At 59.4% G+C, this 15,000-nt stretch overlaps 1 non-coding gene across 1 annotated transcript; it reads right to left on the minus strand.

Moving 5' to 3' along the window:
• Nucleotides 1-2,348: 2,348 nt before the first annotated feature.
• Nucleotides 2,349-2,467, minus strand: LOC131869568 (5S ribosomal RNA). The gene has a single exon (XR_009367950.1). It is a non-coding gene; the product is annotated as a 5S ribosomal RNA (ribosomal RNA).
• Nucleotides 2,468-15,000: the final 12,533 nt, after the last annotated feature.

Below are 15,000 nucleotides of genomic sequence, written 5' to 3' on the forward strand. Positions count from 1 at the left end.
CACACCTTGGCTGGGCTGCGCACCAGGGCGGGCTCAAGATGGCACCAGCATTCCCTTTTTCTCACTATCTTTCAAAACGGAAATTTTAAAATCTCGTTTTTTTTTTGCCTTTTATGGAAATTAGTGAAGGCATCGCATCAAAGGTGCGCACCTCGCTGCCCACCTTGGTGTGCTCCGAGGTGCCCACCACGGTGCGCAACGCCGGTGCGAACCCGGGAGCGCCCCGATGTGTGCTCCAAGGTGCGGCGTGCACGAAGTCGGACCCCGGTTTGCCCCGGGTGCGCACCTCGCGTGCACCTTGGTGCGCACACCTTGGCTGGGTTGCGCGGCCTGGTGGGCACCATGGTGCGCACCAAGGAGCGCTCCGAAGTGTGCTCCAAGGTGCGGCGTGCACGAAGTCGGAGCCCGGTTTGCCCCGGGTACGCACCTCGCGTGCACCTTCGCCGGGGTGGGCACCTCGGCTGGGTTGCGCGCCCTGGTGCGCACCAAGGAGCGCTCCGAAGTGTGCTCCAAGGTGCGGCGTGCACGAAGTCGGAGCCCGGTTTGCCCCGGGTGCGCACCTTCGCCGCGGTGCGCACCATGGCGTGCACGAAGTCGGAGCCCGGTTTGCCCCGGGTGCGCACCTCGCGTGCACCTTCGGCGGGGTTGCGCGCCCTGGTGGGCACCATGGTGCGCACCAAGGAGCGCTCCGAAGTGTGCTCCAAGGTGCGGCGTGCACGAAGTCGGAGCCCGGTTTGCCCCGGGTGCGCACCTCGCGTGCACCTTCGGCGGGGTTGCGCGCCCTGGTGGGCACCATGGTGCGCACCAAGGAGCGCTCCGAAGTGTGCTCCAAGGTGCGGCGTGCACGAAGTCGGAGCCCGGTTTGCCCCGGGTGCGCACCTCGCGTGCACCTTCGCCGCGGTGGGCACCATGGCGTGCACGAAGTCGGAGCCCGGTTTGCCCCGGGTGCGCACCTCGCGTGCACCTTCGCCGGGGTGGGCACCTCGGCTGGGTTGCGCGCCCTGGTGCGCACCAAGGAGCGCTCCGAAGTGTGCTCCAAGGTGCGGCGTGCACGAAGTCGGAGCCCGGTTTGCCCCGGGTGCGCACCTCGCGTGCACCTTCGCCAGGGTGGGCACCTCGGTGCGCACACCTTCTCAATGTTTTCTTGCCTTTTCTGGAAATTGGTGAAGGCAGCGCATCAAAGGTGCGCACCTCGGTGTGCTCCGAGGTGCGAACCCGAGAGCGCTCCGAGGTGCCCACGAAGTCGAAAGTCGGGTTAATTGCATTGTTTTCCCCGGGTGCGCTCCGAGGTGCGCAACATCGGCGCGCACCAAGGAGGGCTCCGAAGTGTGCTCCAAGGTGCGCACGATGGCGTGCACCTCTGGTGCGCACGATTCGGAGCTCGGTTTGACCGGGGTGCGCACACCTTGGCTGGGTTGCGCACCTTTTGTGCGCTCCAAGGTGCGCACGAAGTCGGAGCTCGGTTTGCCCCGGGTGCGCACCTTCGCCAGGGTGCGCACCTTGATGCGCACGCCTTGGCTGGGCTGCGCACCTTGGTGGGCGCCATGGTGCGCACCTTTCGTGCGCTCCAAGGTGCGCACGAAGTCGGAGCTCGGTTTGCCCCGGGTGCGCACCTTGGTGGGCGCCATGGTGCACTCCGAGGTGCCCAAGATTGGTGCGCACCAAGGAGCGCTCCGAAGTGCGCTCCAAGGTGCGCGCGAAGTCGAAAGTTGGGTTAATTGTCCGGTTTGCCTCGGGTGCGCACCTTGCGTGCACCTTCGCCAGGGTGGGCGCCTTGGTGCGCACACCTTGGCTGGGCTGCGCACACCTTGGCACCCGCGTTTCCTTCATTTTAAATTTTTTTTTTTTACAATCTCTCAAGTGGGAAATTCTATAATCTCAACTTTTTTTGCCTTTTCAGGAAACTTTTGAATGGAGCGCATCATTGGTGCGCTCCGAAGTGTGCTCCAAAGCTCTCTCCAGCTGCGTGCACCTGCCCCGGCCGCGCACCCGGCCCCGCCCAGCTTCGCTCACCTGTCCCGGGCGTCTGGTGCGGAACCTTAGAGTAAGAAACATCACCGTGCACCTTGGCCAACGTGCGCGACTCGACCGAGCGCGCACTGGCCGAGGTGCACACCGATTTCACCTGGGTGCGCGCGCAGCACCTCGGGCGCACCGGGGTGCGCGCACAACGCCCGGGTTGCACCGTGGCCTGTGTGCTCGGGGCGCCTCGGGTGCGCGCTCGGTGTCGCCCCCGCGCGCGCGGTAGTGCGGGCAGCGCACCCCGGCCCGGCCCGGCCCCGACGAGAACGCAAACGGGCAAAAGGTTTATTCAAATAGCATTGCGACGCCCGGCGAAAAACTAAAAAAGGGTGCAACACCGGGACTTCCCGGGAGGTCACCCATCCCAGTACTACTCCGGCCCAAGCGCGCTTAACTGCGGAGTTCTGATGGGATCCGGTGCACTAACGCTGGTATGATCGCACCCGTTATGAGCTTGTCGCAGTGTGTACTTAGCAAACCGCGACCCACGTGCGAATCCACCCCGGCCACCCACCCCCGTCGAGGTGCACACCCTCCCTCGCGAAGTGCGCCCCGTTCGCCAAGTGTGAGCCCTGCCCGGGTGCGCGCACCTTGCTAGGGCGTCGGGTGTGCACCCGGCCCGGCCTACGTGCGTGCACCTGGAGGGGGCGTCGTGTGCGTGCAGTGTCCCGTCTGCAACGCGGTGCCCACACACCACCTCGGGCGCAACGACCTGCGCTCACATGTGGGCCGAGTGCACCTTGGTGCATGTTCGGGGCGCCTCGGGTGCACGCTCGATCTTGCCCCGGTGCACCAAGGCGCTCGGTTTGCCCCGGGTGCGCACTTGGTGCAAGGTGGGCACCCAAAATAGGGATCAAGCACCAAAACACAAGTTTCGGGATGCAAAATGGGACCCAAGGACCACAAATGCGTTCCAAGACCCATGATGGGTCCACGAGAACAAAAATGTGTTCCGAGACTTAATAAACAAATATTGGGTTTTAGGAGAAGAAACATGCTCTGATGCCCAAAACGAGAATCGACCCCGAAAAGGCCACAGGCCAAAAGTGGGATGCGAGACAAAAAAAAATGGGACCCGAGGACCAAAATTGGGTTCCCAGGTCGAAGACAGGGCAACCGGACAAGAAACGACCTCTAAGGCTCGAAATGAGTCCCGACGACTAAAACTTGACAAGAAGCACCCATCAGGCACCCAACTCGACACCCATGGGATGCCGACCCACCCGGGCTTCCACCTAGCACACCTTGGCACCCACCCACCCTCGCACCCAACCTCGCACCCAACTTAGCACCTTTGAACCCACATTGGCACTCACCCTGACCCTGGCACCTTGGAACCCACATTGGCACTCACCTTGACCCTGGCACCCACCTTTGCACTCACCTTGGGACCCACCCTGGCTCCCACCTCGGCACCCACCCAGACACCCACCTTGGTTCCTTGGCACCCACCTTGGATCCTTGGCACCCACCCCGACACCCACCTTGGCACGCAACTTGGCTACTTGCCACCCACCTTGGCTCCTTGACGCCCACCCCGACAACCACCCCGTGACCTACCCTGGCTAGGGTTGGTGCACACCCACCCTGGTGCCCACCTTGGCACCCACCCTATGACCCACCTTGGCACGCACCTTAGTACCCACCCCGTTACCCACCCTAGGACCCACCCCGTGACCCACCTTGGCCAGGGTGGGTGCACCCACCCTGGTGCCCACCTTGGCACCCACCCATCCTAGCACCCAGCCTGTGACCGGGCTTGGAACCCAACCTTGCACCCGCACCCGTCTTGGCCAGTGTGGGTGCGCACCCATCCTGGCACCCACGTTGTGACACACCCTTTAACCCACGCACCCTAGCACCCACGTTGGCACCCACCTTGGAACCCAACCTAGCAACTTGGCACCCACCCCGTGACCCACCTTGGCATCCACCATAGCAGTCGCCGACTTGGCACCCACCTCGGCACCCACCTTGACACTTGTGGACCCACCTTGCCACTCACCCTAGCATCGACCCATCCTAGCACCCACCCTGGCACCTTTGCACCCTAGCACTCACCCATCCTAGCACCTAACCTGTGACCCACCTTGACACTCACCCTCGCACCCACCTTGGAACCCAACCTAGCACCCACCCACCCTGACACCAACCCTAGCACCTACCCACCCTTGCACCCACCCTGTGACCCATCTTGGCACCCACCCATCCTACCACTCAACCTATCACCCACCTTCTCACCCACCTTGGCATCCACCTTAGCACCCACCCACACTGGCACCTTGGCACCCACCTCGGGCAAGGTGGGTGCACACCCACCCTGGCACCCAATTTAGAACCCACCGAGCATGTTACCCACCTTGGCACCCACATTGCAGCCCACCCTAGTACCCACCCTATGACCCACATTGGCATCCACACCCTAGCACCCAGGCACCTCGACACCCGCCTTGACACCCACCCTAGCACTGAACCTGTGACCCACCTTGGAACTCACCCTAGAACCCACCCACCCTGTGAACCACCTTGGCATCCACCTTAGCACCCACCCACCTTGGCACCCACTCTAGCACTCACCCATCCTAACACCCAACTTGTTACCCACCTTGGCACCCGCCCTCGCGTCCACCTTGAAACCCACCCTAGCACCCACCCACGCAGGAGCCCACCTTGGCACCCAACCTAACACCCACGCATCCTGGCACCCAACTTGTGACCCACCTTGGAACCCACCCTAGTACCCACCTTTGAACCCACTATATCACCAACCCACCTTGGCACCCACCCTATGACCCTCTTTGGAATCCACCCTAGCACGCACCCACCCTGGCACCCACCATGGAGCGCACCCTAGCACCCACCCACCTCGGCACGCACCTCAACACCCACCTTGGTGTGCGCACTGCGCCAACCTCTCAAAGACCCTATGTGGTGCGCTCCAAAGTGTACACCTTTGGTGCGCTCCAAGGTGCGCACCTTTGGTGCACACCGAGGTGCACACCAAAGTGTGCACCGAGGTGAGCACCAAAGTGCACTCCAGGGTGCACACCAAGGCGTGCACCTTTGGTGCGGTCAATGCAAACGAATTCGGAAGTTGGGGTCGATGTCCTAATCGCTGCTGCAGACTACACGTATGAGAATCGGACAAATAGCTTTATATAGGGGAGGTGTTGCGTTTGATGGGTCGACTCCCCTGGTTGTGTGCACTGCACCAACTTCAAAGACCCTGTCTTGTTTAAGAAGTCAAAAGTTGGGGTGGATGTCCTAATCATTGCTGCAGTCTACGCATGTATGAGAATCAGACAAATAGCTTATATAGGGGAGGTGTTGCATTCGGTGGGTTGACTCCCCTGGTTGTGCGCACTGCGCCAACCTCAAAGACCCCGCATAGCAGAAGAAGTCGGAAGTCGGATTTTGGTGAGCACCAAGGCGTGCACCTTTGGTGCGGTCAACGCAGACGAATTCAGAAGTTGGGGTGGATGTCCTAATCGTTGTTGCAGGCTACACATGTATGAGAATCAGACAAATAGCTTATATAGGGGAGGTGTTGGGTTTGATGGGTCAACTCCCTTGGTTGTGCGCATTACGCCAACCTCAAAGACCTTGTTTTCGTTAAGAAGTCAAAAGTTGGGGTCAATGTCCTAATGGCTCCTGCAGGCTACACATGTATGAGAATCGGACAAATAGCTTATATAGGGGAGGTGTTGGGTTTGATGGGTCGACTCCCCTGGTTGTGCGCATTACGTCAACCTCAAAGACCTTGTTTTCGTTAAGAAGTCAAAAGTTGGGGTCGATGTCCTAATTGCTCCTGTAGACTACACATGTATGAGAATCAGACAAATAGCTTATATAGGGGAGGTGTTGGGTTTGATGGGTTGACTCCCCTAGTTGTTCGCATTACACCAACCTCAAAGACCTTGTTTTCGTTTAGAAGCCGAAAGTTGGGGTCGATGTCCTAATTGCTCCTGCAGGCTACGCATGTATGAGAATCAGACAAATAGCTTATATAGGGGAGGTGTTGGGTTTGATGGGTCGACTCCCCTGGTTGTGCGCATTGCGCCAACCTCAAAGACCCTGCATTGCGGATGAAGTCGAAAGTCAGAGTTTGGTGTGCTACAAGGTGTGGTCGAAGGTGCTCACCTAGGTGTGCACCTTTGGAGCACAGGAAAAGTGCCCTCCAAAAGTGCGCACCTTTGGAGTGCACAAAAGTGCCCTCCAAAAGTGCGCACCTTTGGAGCGCAGAAAAGTGCCCTCCAAAAAGTGCCCTCCAAAAGTGCGCACCTTTGGAGCGCAGAAAAGTGCCCTCCAAAAAGTGCCCTCCAAAAGTGCGCACCTTTGGAGCGCAGAAAAGTGCCCTCCAAAAAGTGCCCTCCAAAAGTGCGCACCTTTGGAGCGCAGAAAAGTGCCCTCCAAAAAGTGCCCTCCAAAAGTGCGCACCTTTGGAGCGCAGAAAAGTGCCCTCCAAAAAGTGCCCTCCAAAAGTGCGCACCTTTGGAGCGCAGAAAAGTGCCCTCCAAAAAGTGCCCTCCAAAAGTGCGCACCTTTGGAGCGCAGAAAAGTGCCCTCCAAAAAGTGCCCTCCAAAAGTGCGCACCTTTGGAGCGCAGAAAAGTGCCCTCCAAAAGTGCGCACCTTTGGAGCGCACAAAAGTGCCCTCCAAAAGTGCGCACTTTTGGTGCGCACCAAGGCGCTGGTTCGGTCGTTGCAGGCGAGTTCGGAAGTTGGGGTCGATGTCCTGAGCGGAGGTGCAAACTACACAGGTGTCGGAATCGGACAAATAGCTTATATAGGGGAGGTGTATGCTTCGATGGGTCGACTCCCCAGGTTGAGCGCACCGCGCCAACCTCAAAGACCCTACGGTATGGATGAAGTCGGAAGTTGGGTCCGATGACCGATTCGATTAGTAGGTATGCTCATGAGGTCGGAATTTGGGTCCGATGACCTGCCATGTGCAGGAAGGCGAATGTTGACACTGTGCGTTGCAAGGTGCACACCAAGGCGCTGGTGCGGTCTTTTTAGTCGAGTTCGGAAGTTGGGGTCGATGTCCTGATCGGAGGTGCAAGCTACACAGGTGTGGGAATCGGACAAATAGCTTATATAGGGGAGGTGTATGCTTCGTTGGGTCGACTCCCCGGGTTGAGCGCACCGCGCCAACCTCAAAGACCCTACGGTATGGATGAAGTCGGAAGTTGGGTCCGATGACCGATTCGATATGTAGGCATACTCGCGAGGTCGGAATTTGGGTCCGATGACCTGCCACGTGCAGGAAGGCGAATGTTGGCACTGTGCGTTGCAAGGTGCGCACCAAGGCGCTGGTTCGGTCGTTGGAGGCGAGTTCGGAAGTTGGGGTCGATGTCTTGATCGGAGGTGCAAACTACACAGGTGTGGGAATCGGACAAATAGCTTATATAGGGGAGGTGTATGCTTCGTTGGGTCGACTCCCCGGGTTGAGCGCACCGCGCCAACCTCAAAGACCCTACGGTATGGATGAAGTCGGAAGTTGGGTCCGATGACCGATTCGATATGTAGGCATACTCGCGAGGTCGGAATTTGGGTCCGATGACCTGCCATGTGCAGGAAGGCGAATGTTGGGACTGTGCGTCGCAAGGTGCGCACCAAGGCGCTGGTGCCGTCGTTGCAGTCGAGTTCGGAAGTTGGGGTCGATGTCCTGGTCAGAGGTGCAAACTACACAGGTGTGGGAATCGGACAAATAGCTTATATAGGGGAGGTGTATGCTTCGATGGGTCGACTCCCTGGGTTGAGCGCACCGCGCCAACCTCAAAGACCCTACAGTATGGATGAAGTCGGAAGTTGGGTCCGATGACCGATTCGATACGTAGGCATATTGGCGAGGTCTGAATTTGTGTCCGATGACCTGCCATGCGCAGGAAGGCGGAATTTGGGTCCGATGACCGAGTTGATGGCGTGCCATGCGCAGAAAGGCGGAATTTGGGTCCGATGACCGAGTTGATGTTGATGGCCCGCCATGCACAGGAAGGCGGAATTTGGGTCCGATGACCGATTTGAAGGCGTGCCATACGCAAAAAGGCGGAGTTTGGGTCCGATGACCGAGTTGATATTGATGGCCCGCCATGCGCAGGAAGGCGGAATTTGGGTCCGATGACCTGACATACGCATGGAGTCCGACTCGGGGGCCGATGTTCGATTCGATGACTTGCATTGTGGGTAAAGTCGGAAGTTGTGGTCTTTGACCTGATTCGATGACCAGACTTCGGCTGCTTGAGAATCGGACAAATAACTTATATAGGGGAGGTAGTGTTCTCGAGCATCCTCCCCCCGTGCCCGTTTATGTCGATTGATGCTGGTGCTCGACTGGTTGGAGCGCTCGGATGCAAAAATCTTGCACCAGGATTTATCGATTGTGATGGACACGGCAAGTCTCCTGATTGCTATGCAGGAGCTCATCGTGAATCTCTATGCGGCCTTGGTATGGACTCGACCTGCGGAATGGTTCGGCAATGGTAGTCGCTCCAACACGTCCTTGCAATGGCCACAGAGGTGATTCGACTAGAGCTCCAGTCTAGCTTTTGGGTTGCTTGGCGGACTGGTATAGCCGCGATCGAGTTCCGGCCATGAACGTTTTAGATAGCTCTTGGGCTTTCTGGGACGGAAGTCGGAAGTTTGGGCTGTTGTCCGATTTGATGACCATTCTTCGGATGTGTGAGAATCGGACAAATAACTTATATAGGGGACTGTGTTGTCTCACGCAGCCCCCTCCGTGCCCCTCTATCTCGACCGATGTTGGTGCTTGAAAGGGTTGGGATCGCTCGGATTTATAAACGTGCACCACCATTTGTCGAGTGTGAGGGACGCGGCAGGTCTCCTAAATGCTATGCGGGCGCTCTCTGAGAATCTCTATCCGGCCTCGACACAGACTAGTCTTGCTGAATGGTTTGGCACTGGTAGTCGATCCAACACGTCGTTGTTGTGGCCGCCTAGGCGATTCGATTCGAGCCCCCGTCTAGCTTTTGGGTTGCTTGGCGGATTTTGCCCTATCCGCAAGTGAGCTCGGTCCCTAAACGTTCGAGAAACCCGATTGCTATGCGCCGACTCTCTTTCTTGCGAGCCTCCATCTAGCTTTTGGGTCTCTACGGAACGGAAGTCGGAATCTGGGACCGTTGTTTGATTCGACGAGGCAGACTACGGTTGTGCGAGAATCGGACAAATAACTTATATAGGGGAGGTGTTGACTGGAGCATTCTCCCCCGTGCCCCTCTAACTCGACCAATGCTGGCGCTCGAACGGTGGTAGCGCTCGGATTTTCATTGAGCGCCAGCATTGGTCGATTTAGAGGGGCATGCGAGATTCCCGAATGCTATGCGAGGGCTCTAACGGCAATGTCTATTGGTTTCGGTATGGATGCAATTGCGAGTGGTTCGGCAAAGGTAGTCGTTCCGATGCGTCCATGTCGTGGCCAAATCGATAATTCGATTTGAGCCCTCGTATAGCATTTGGGTCTCTCGATGTGATTCCGCATTCCAGTCCCTTTGGGCACTGCTTGAGCCGCATCCCAGGGGGTTCCCTTCCCAATAATCTGCCTCGCAACCCGATTGCTATGCGGTGAGGCTCCTCGGCCGCCTCGGAACTATCTGTGTATCAGACGCATCGCGGGATAAGGGGTTGGCAACGGTAGTCGCCCCAAGCGCGTCCGATGCTTGGACCATTCCGAGGCGGCCCTGAAGCCTCTTCCGTCTAGCCGTTGGGTCCTTCTCGCCGCATCCCTCGCCTCGCACCCCGATTGCTATGCGGTGAGGCTCCTCGGCCGCCTCGGAACTATCTGTGTATCGGACGCGTCGCGGGATAAGGGGTTGTCACTGGTAGTCGCCCCAAGCGCGTCCGATGCTTGGACCATTCCGAGGCGGCCCTGAAGCCTCTTCCGTCTAGCCGTTGGGTCCTTCTCGCCGCATCCCTCGCCTCGCACCCCGATTGCTATGCGGTGAGGCTCCTCGGCCGCCTCGGAACTATCTGTGTATCGGACGCGTCGCGGGATAAGGGGTTGTCATTGGTAGTCGCCCCAAGCGCGTCCGATGCTTGGACCATTCCGAGGCGGCCCTGAAGCCTCTTCCGTCTAGCCGTTGGGTCCTTCTCGCCGCATCCCTCGCCTCGCACCCCGATTGCTATGCGGTGAGGCTCCTCGGCCGCCTCGGAACTATCTGTGTATCGGACGCGTCGCGGGATAAGGGGTTGTCACTGGTAGTCGCCCCAAGCGCGTCCGATGCTTGGACCATTCCGAGGCGGCCCTGAAGCCTCTTCCGTCTAGCCGTTGGGTCCTTCTCGCCGCATCCCTCGCCTCGCACCCCGATTGCTATGCGGTGAGGCTCCTCGGCCGCCTCGGAACTATCTGTGTATCGGACGCGTCGCGGGATAAGGGGTTGTCACTGGTAGTCGCCCCAAGCGCGTTCGATGCTTGGACCATTCCGAGGCGGCCCTGAAGCCTCTTCCGTCTAGCCGTTGGGTCCTTCTCGCCGCATCCCTCGCCTCGCACCCCGATTGCTATGCGGTGAGGCTCCTCGGCCGCCTTGGAACTATCTGTGTATCGGACGCGTCGCGGGATAAGGGGTTGTCACTGGTAGTTGCCCCAAGCGCGTCCGATGCTTGGACCATTCCGAGGCGGACCCGAAGCCTCTTCCGTCTAGCCGTTGGGTCCTTCTCGCCGCATCCTTCGCCTCGCACCCCGATTGCTATGCGGTGAGGCTCCTCGGCCGCCTCGGAACTATCTGTGTATCGGACGCGTCGCGGGATAAGGGGTTGTCACTGGTAGTCGCCCCAAGCGCGTCCGATGCTTGGACCATTCCGAGGCGGACCCGAAGCCTCTTCCGTCTAGCCGTTGGGTCCTTCTCGCCGCATCCCTCGCCTCGCACCCCGATTGCTATGCGGTGAGGCTCCTCGGCCGCCTTGGAACTATCTGTGTATCGGACGCGTCGCGGGATAAGGGGTTGTCACTGGTAGTCGCCCCAAGCGCGTCCGATGCTTGGACCATTCCGAGGCGGACCCGAAGCCTCTTCCGTCTAGCCGTTGGGTCCTTCTCGCCGCATCCCTCGCCTCGCACCCCGATTGCTATGCGGTGAGGCTCCTCGGCCGCCTTGGAACTATCTGTGTATCGGACGCGTCGCGGGATAAGGGGTTGTCACTGGTAGTCGCCCCAAGCGCGTCCGATGCTTGGACCATTCCGAGGCGGACCCGAAGCCTCTTCCGTCTAGCCGTTGGGTCCTTCTCGCCGCATCCCTCGCCTCGCACCCCGATTGCTATGCGGTGAGGCTCCTCGGCCGCCTTGGAACTATCTGTGTATCGGACGCGTCGCGGGATAAGGGGTTGTCACTGGTAGTCGCCCCAAGCGCGTCCGATGCTTGGACCATTCCGAGGCGGCCCCGAAGCCTCTTCCGTGTAGCCGTTGGGTCCTTCTCGCCGCATCCCTCGCCTCGCACCCCGATTGCTATGCGGTGAGGCTCCTCGGCCGCCTTGGAACTATCTGTGTATCGGACGCGTCGCGGGATAAGGGGTTGTCACTGGTAGTCGCCCCAAGCGCGTCCGATGCTTGGACCATTCCGAGGCGGCCCCGAAGCCTCTTCCGTGTAGCCGTTGGGTCCTTCTCGCCGCATCCCTCGCCTCGCACCCCGATTGCTATGCGGTGAGGCTCCTCGGCCGCCTTGGAACTATCTGTGTATCGGACGCGTCGCGGGATAAGGGGTTGTCACTGGTAGTCGCCCCAAGCGCGTCCGATGCTTGGACCATTCCGAGGCGGACCTGAAGCCTCTTCCCTCTAGCTGTTGGGGCTTTCTCGCCGCATCCCTCGCCTCGCACCCCGATTGCTATGCTGTGAGGCTCCTCGGCCGCCTTGGAACTATCTGTGTATCGGACGCATCGCGGGATAAGGGGTTGGCAGTGGTAGTCGCCCCAAGCGCATCCGATGCTTGGACCATTCCGAGGCGGCCCTGCAGCCTCTTCCGTCTAGCCGTTGGGGCCATCTCGCCGCATCCCCCACCTCGCACCACGATTGCTATGCGGTGAGGCTCCTTGGCCGCCTCGGAACTATCTGTGTATCGGACGCATCGCGGGATAAGGGGTTGTCACTGGTAGTCGCCCCAAGCGCGTCCGATGCTTGGACTATTCCGAGGCGGCCCTGCAGCCTCTTCCGTCTAGCCGTTGGGGCCATCTCGCTGCATCCCCCACCTCCTCGGCCGCCTCGGAACTATCTGTGTATCGGACGCATCGCGGGATAAGGGGTTGGCAGTGGTAGTCGCCCCAAGCGCGTCCGATGCTTGGACTATTCCGAGGCAGCCCTGCAGCCTCTTCCGTCTAGCCTTTGGGGCCATCTCGCCGCATCCCTCGCCTCGCACCCCGATTGCTATGCGGTGAGGCTCCTCGGCCGCCTGGGAACTATCTTCGTATCGGACGCATCGCGGGATAAGGGGTTGTCACTGGTAGTCGCCCCAAGCGCGTCCGATGCTTGGACTATTCCGAGGCGGCCCTGTGGCCTCTTCCGTCTAGCCGTTGGGGCCATCTCGCCGCATCCCCCACCTCGCACCCCGATTGCTATGCGGTGAGGCTCTTCGGCCGCCTTGGAACTATCTTCGTATCGGACGCATCGCGGGATAAGGGGTTGTCACTGGTAGTGGCCCCAAGCGCGTCCGATGCTTGGACTATTCCGAGGCGGCCCTGCAGCCTCTTCCGTCTAGCCGTTGGGGCCATCTCGCCGCATCCCCCACCTCGCACCCCGATTGCTATGCGGTGAGGCTCCTCGGCCGCCTTGGAACTATCTTCGTATCGGACGCATCGCGGGATAAGGGGTTGTCACTGGTAGTCGCCCCAAGCGCGTCCGATGCTTGGACTATTCCGACGCGGCCCTGTGGCCTCTTCCGTCTAGCCGTTGGGGCCATCTCGCCGCATCCCCCACCTCGCACCCCGATTGCTATGCGGTGAGGCTCCTCGGCCGCCTTGGAACCATCTTCGTATCGGACGCATCGCGGGATAGGGGGCTGTCACTGGTAGTCGCCCCAAGCGTGTCCGATGCTTGGACCATTCCTAGGCGGCCCTGAAGCCTCTTCCGTCTAGCCGTTGGGGCCTTCCCGCCCCATCCCTCGCCTCGCACCCCCGATTGCTATGCGGTGAGGCTCCTCGGCCGCCTTGGAACCATCTGTGTATCGGACGCATCGCGGGATAAGGGGTTGGCACTGGCAGTCGCCCCAAGCGCGTCCGATGCTTGGACCATTCCGAGGTGGCCCTGAAGCCTCTTCCGTCTAGCCGTTGGGGCCTTCCCGCCCCATCCCTCGCCTCGCACCCCGATTGATATGCGGTGAGGCTCCTCGGCCGCCTTGGAACTATCTGTGTATCGGACGCATCGCGGGATAAGGGGTTGGCACTGGTAGTCGTCCCAATCGCATCCGATGCTTGGACCATTCCGAGGCGGCCCTGCAGCCTCTTCCGTTTAGCCGTCGGGGCCTTCCCGCCGCATCCGTCGCCTCGCATCCCGATTCCTATGCGGTGAGTCTTCTCGGCCGCCGCGGAACTATACCTGTTATTGCTACTGCATCCTTCGGCTGGTAACCTCCTCTGCCGCCTTGGAACGTTCTCTTTGTCGGACGCGTCGCGGGATAAGGGGTTGGCACTGGTAGTCGCCCCAAGCGCGCCCGATGCATAGACCGCTCCGAGTCGACCTTGCTTTCAGCCTCTCACATGCATAGACCTCTCTGAGTCGACCCTGCAGCCTCTCACGTTTAGCCTTTGGAATCTCGCCTCACAACATGATTGCTATCCTTGATGCATCCCTTGCCTCGAGCCCTGATTGCTTTCTTGGCTGCATCCCTCCTCTCCTCACAGCCCGGTTGTCATCACTGCTTCATCCGTCGCTTCATGCATTCTGGCTGCTGGGCCCTTCCCACCGCACACCTCGATTGCTATCTCTTCTGCATCACACACCCCGATTGCTATCTCTGCTACATCCCTCGGCTCTCACTTCTGCATCCTTCGCCTCACACCTCGATTGCTATCAATGCTGCATCCGTAACCTCACACCCCGATTGCTATGCGGGGAGGCTCCTTGGCCGCCTTGGAAATTTCTGTGTGTCGGACGCACCGCGGGATAAGGGGTTGGCACTGGTAGTCGCCCCAAGTGCGCCCGATTCTTAGACCGCTTCGAGGTGACCTCGTAGCCTCTTTCGTCCAGGCTTCCTGCCTTCAACGCCCTTTTTACACCTCGATTGCTATGCGCGGGCTCGTTGGCGTCTATCACCTCTCTGCGAAGAGTGGCACGATGATTGTTGGGGTAAATCGTAGCAGTCCGATCTCTGGCCTTGGGCCATTGTGAGGGCTGATCGATTTCCTGTGCGCATCTCGTGTTCGCCCAGTAACAGACTCGACGACTTGTAATCGGTCTTGTTCCCGATTGTTCCTGGAGGTAGTCTTCGGAACTCTTGGATTTGACCTGTCACTCGAACTGTCCTCTTCCGAGGATGCTTGTGTGTGTGTGCTTGTGCCATTTCCTTGGCGGTATTAACGAGATATTAAAGAGCGGAGTGAGCGCCTCGCCCAGCTATGTTTGGGGCTCTCACTCCCTTACCCGGTGTGCGACCGCTTTGCACGTAGGTTGCGGAGCATCGCGACTCTTTCGATGTTTGGCGGTTGTCTTCCGGTGATGCGTTGGTCCCGAAGTGCACGTTACTAGCATTTCTGCCATTGTTCTCGATCTTTGGCACGTTCCTTCGTTGCAATTGGATATATATCTCCGTTTATACGCGCAGGCTTCTCCCGCCTATTCAGCGCTGTCCCACTCTCAGCACTCTCGTGGTCTCCTTGGCTTCTCTCTCCCGTGAGCGAGCTCTCTTCTCGAGTCTTTTCCATGTCCCATGGAGGTTGCCTTGCGAAATTCGGGCACACAAACGTGACCGGATAAGAGCGGAATTGCCTATGAGGAGAAGCTCACCTTAGGGAGCAGCAATGCCGAGTGTTTCGACAGAGGGTA

This window comes from Cryptomeria japonica, unplaced genomic scaffold, assembly GCF_030272615.1.
Source record: "Cryptomeria japonica unplaced genomic scaffold, Sugi_1.0 HiC_scaffold_253, whole genome shotgun sequence".
NCBI lineage: Eukaryota > Viridiplantae > Streptophyta > Pinopsida > Cupressales > Cupressaceae > Cryptomeria > Cryptomeria japonica.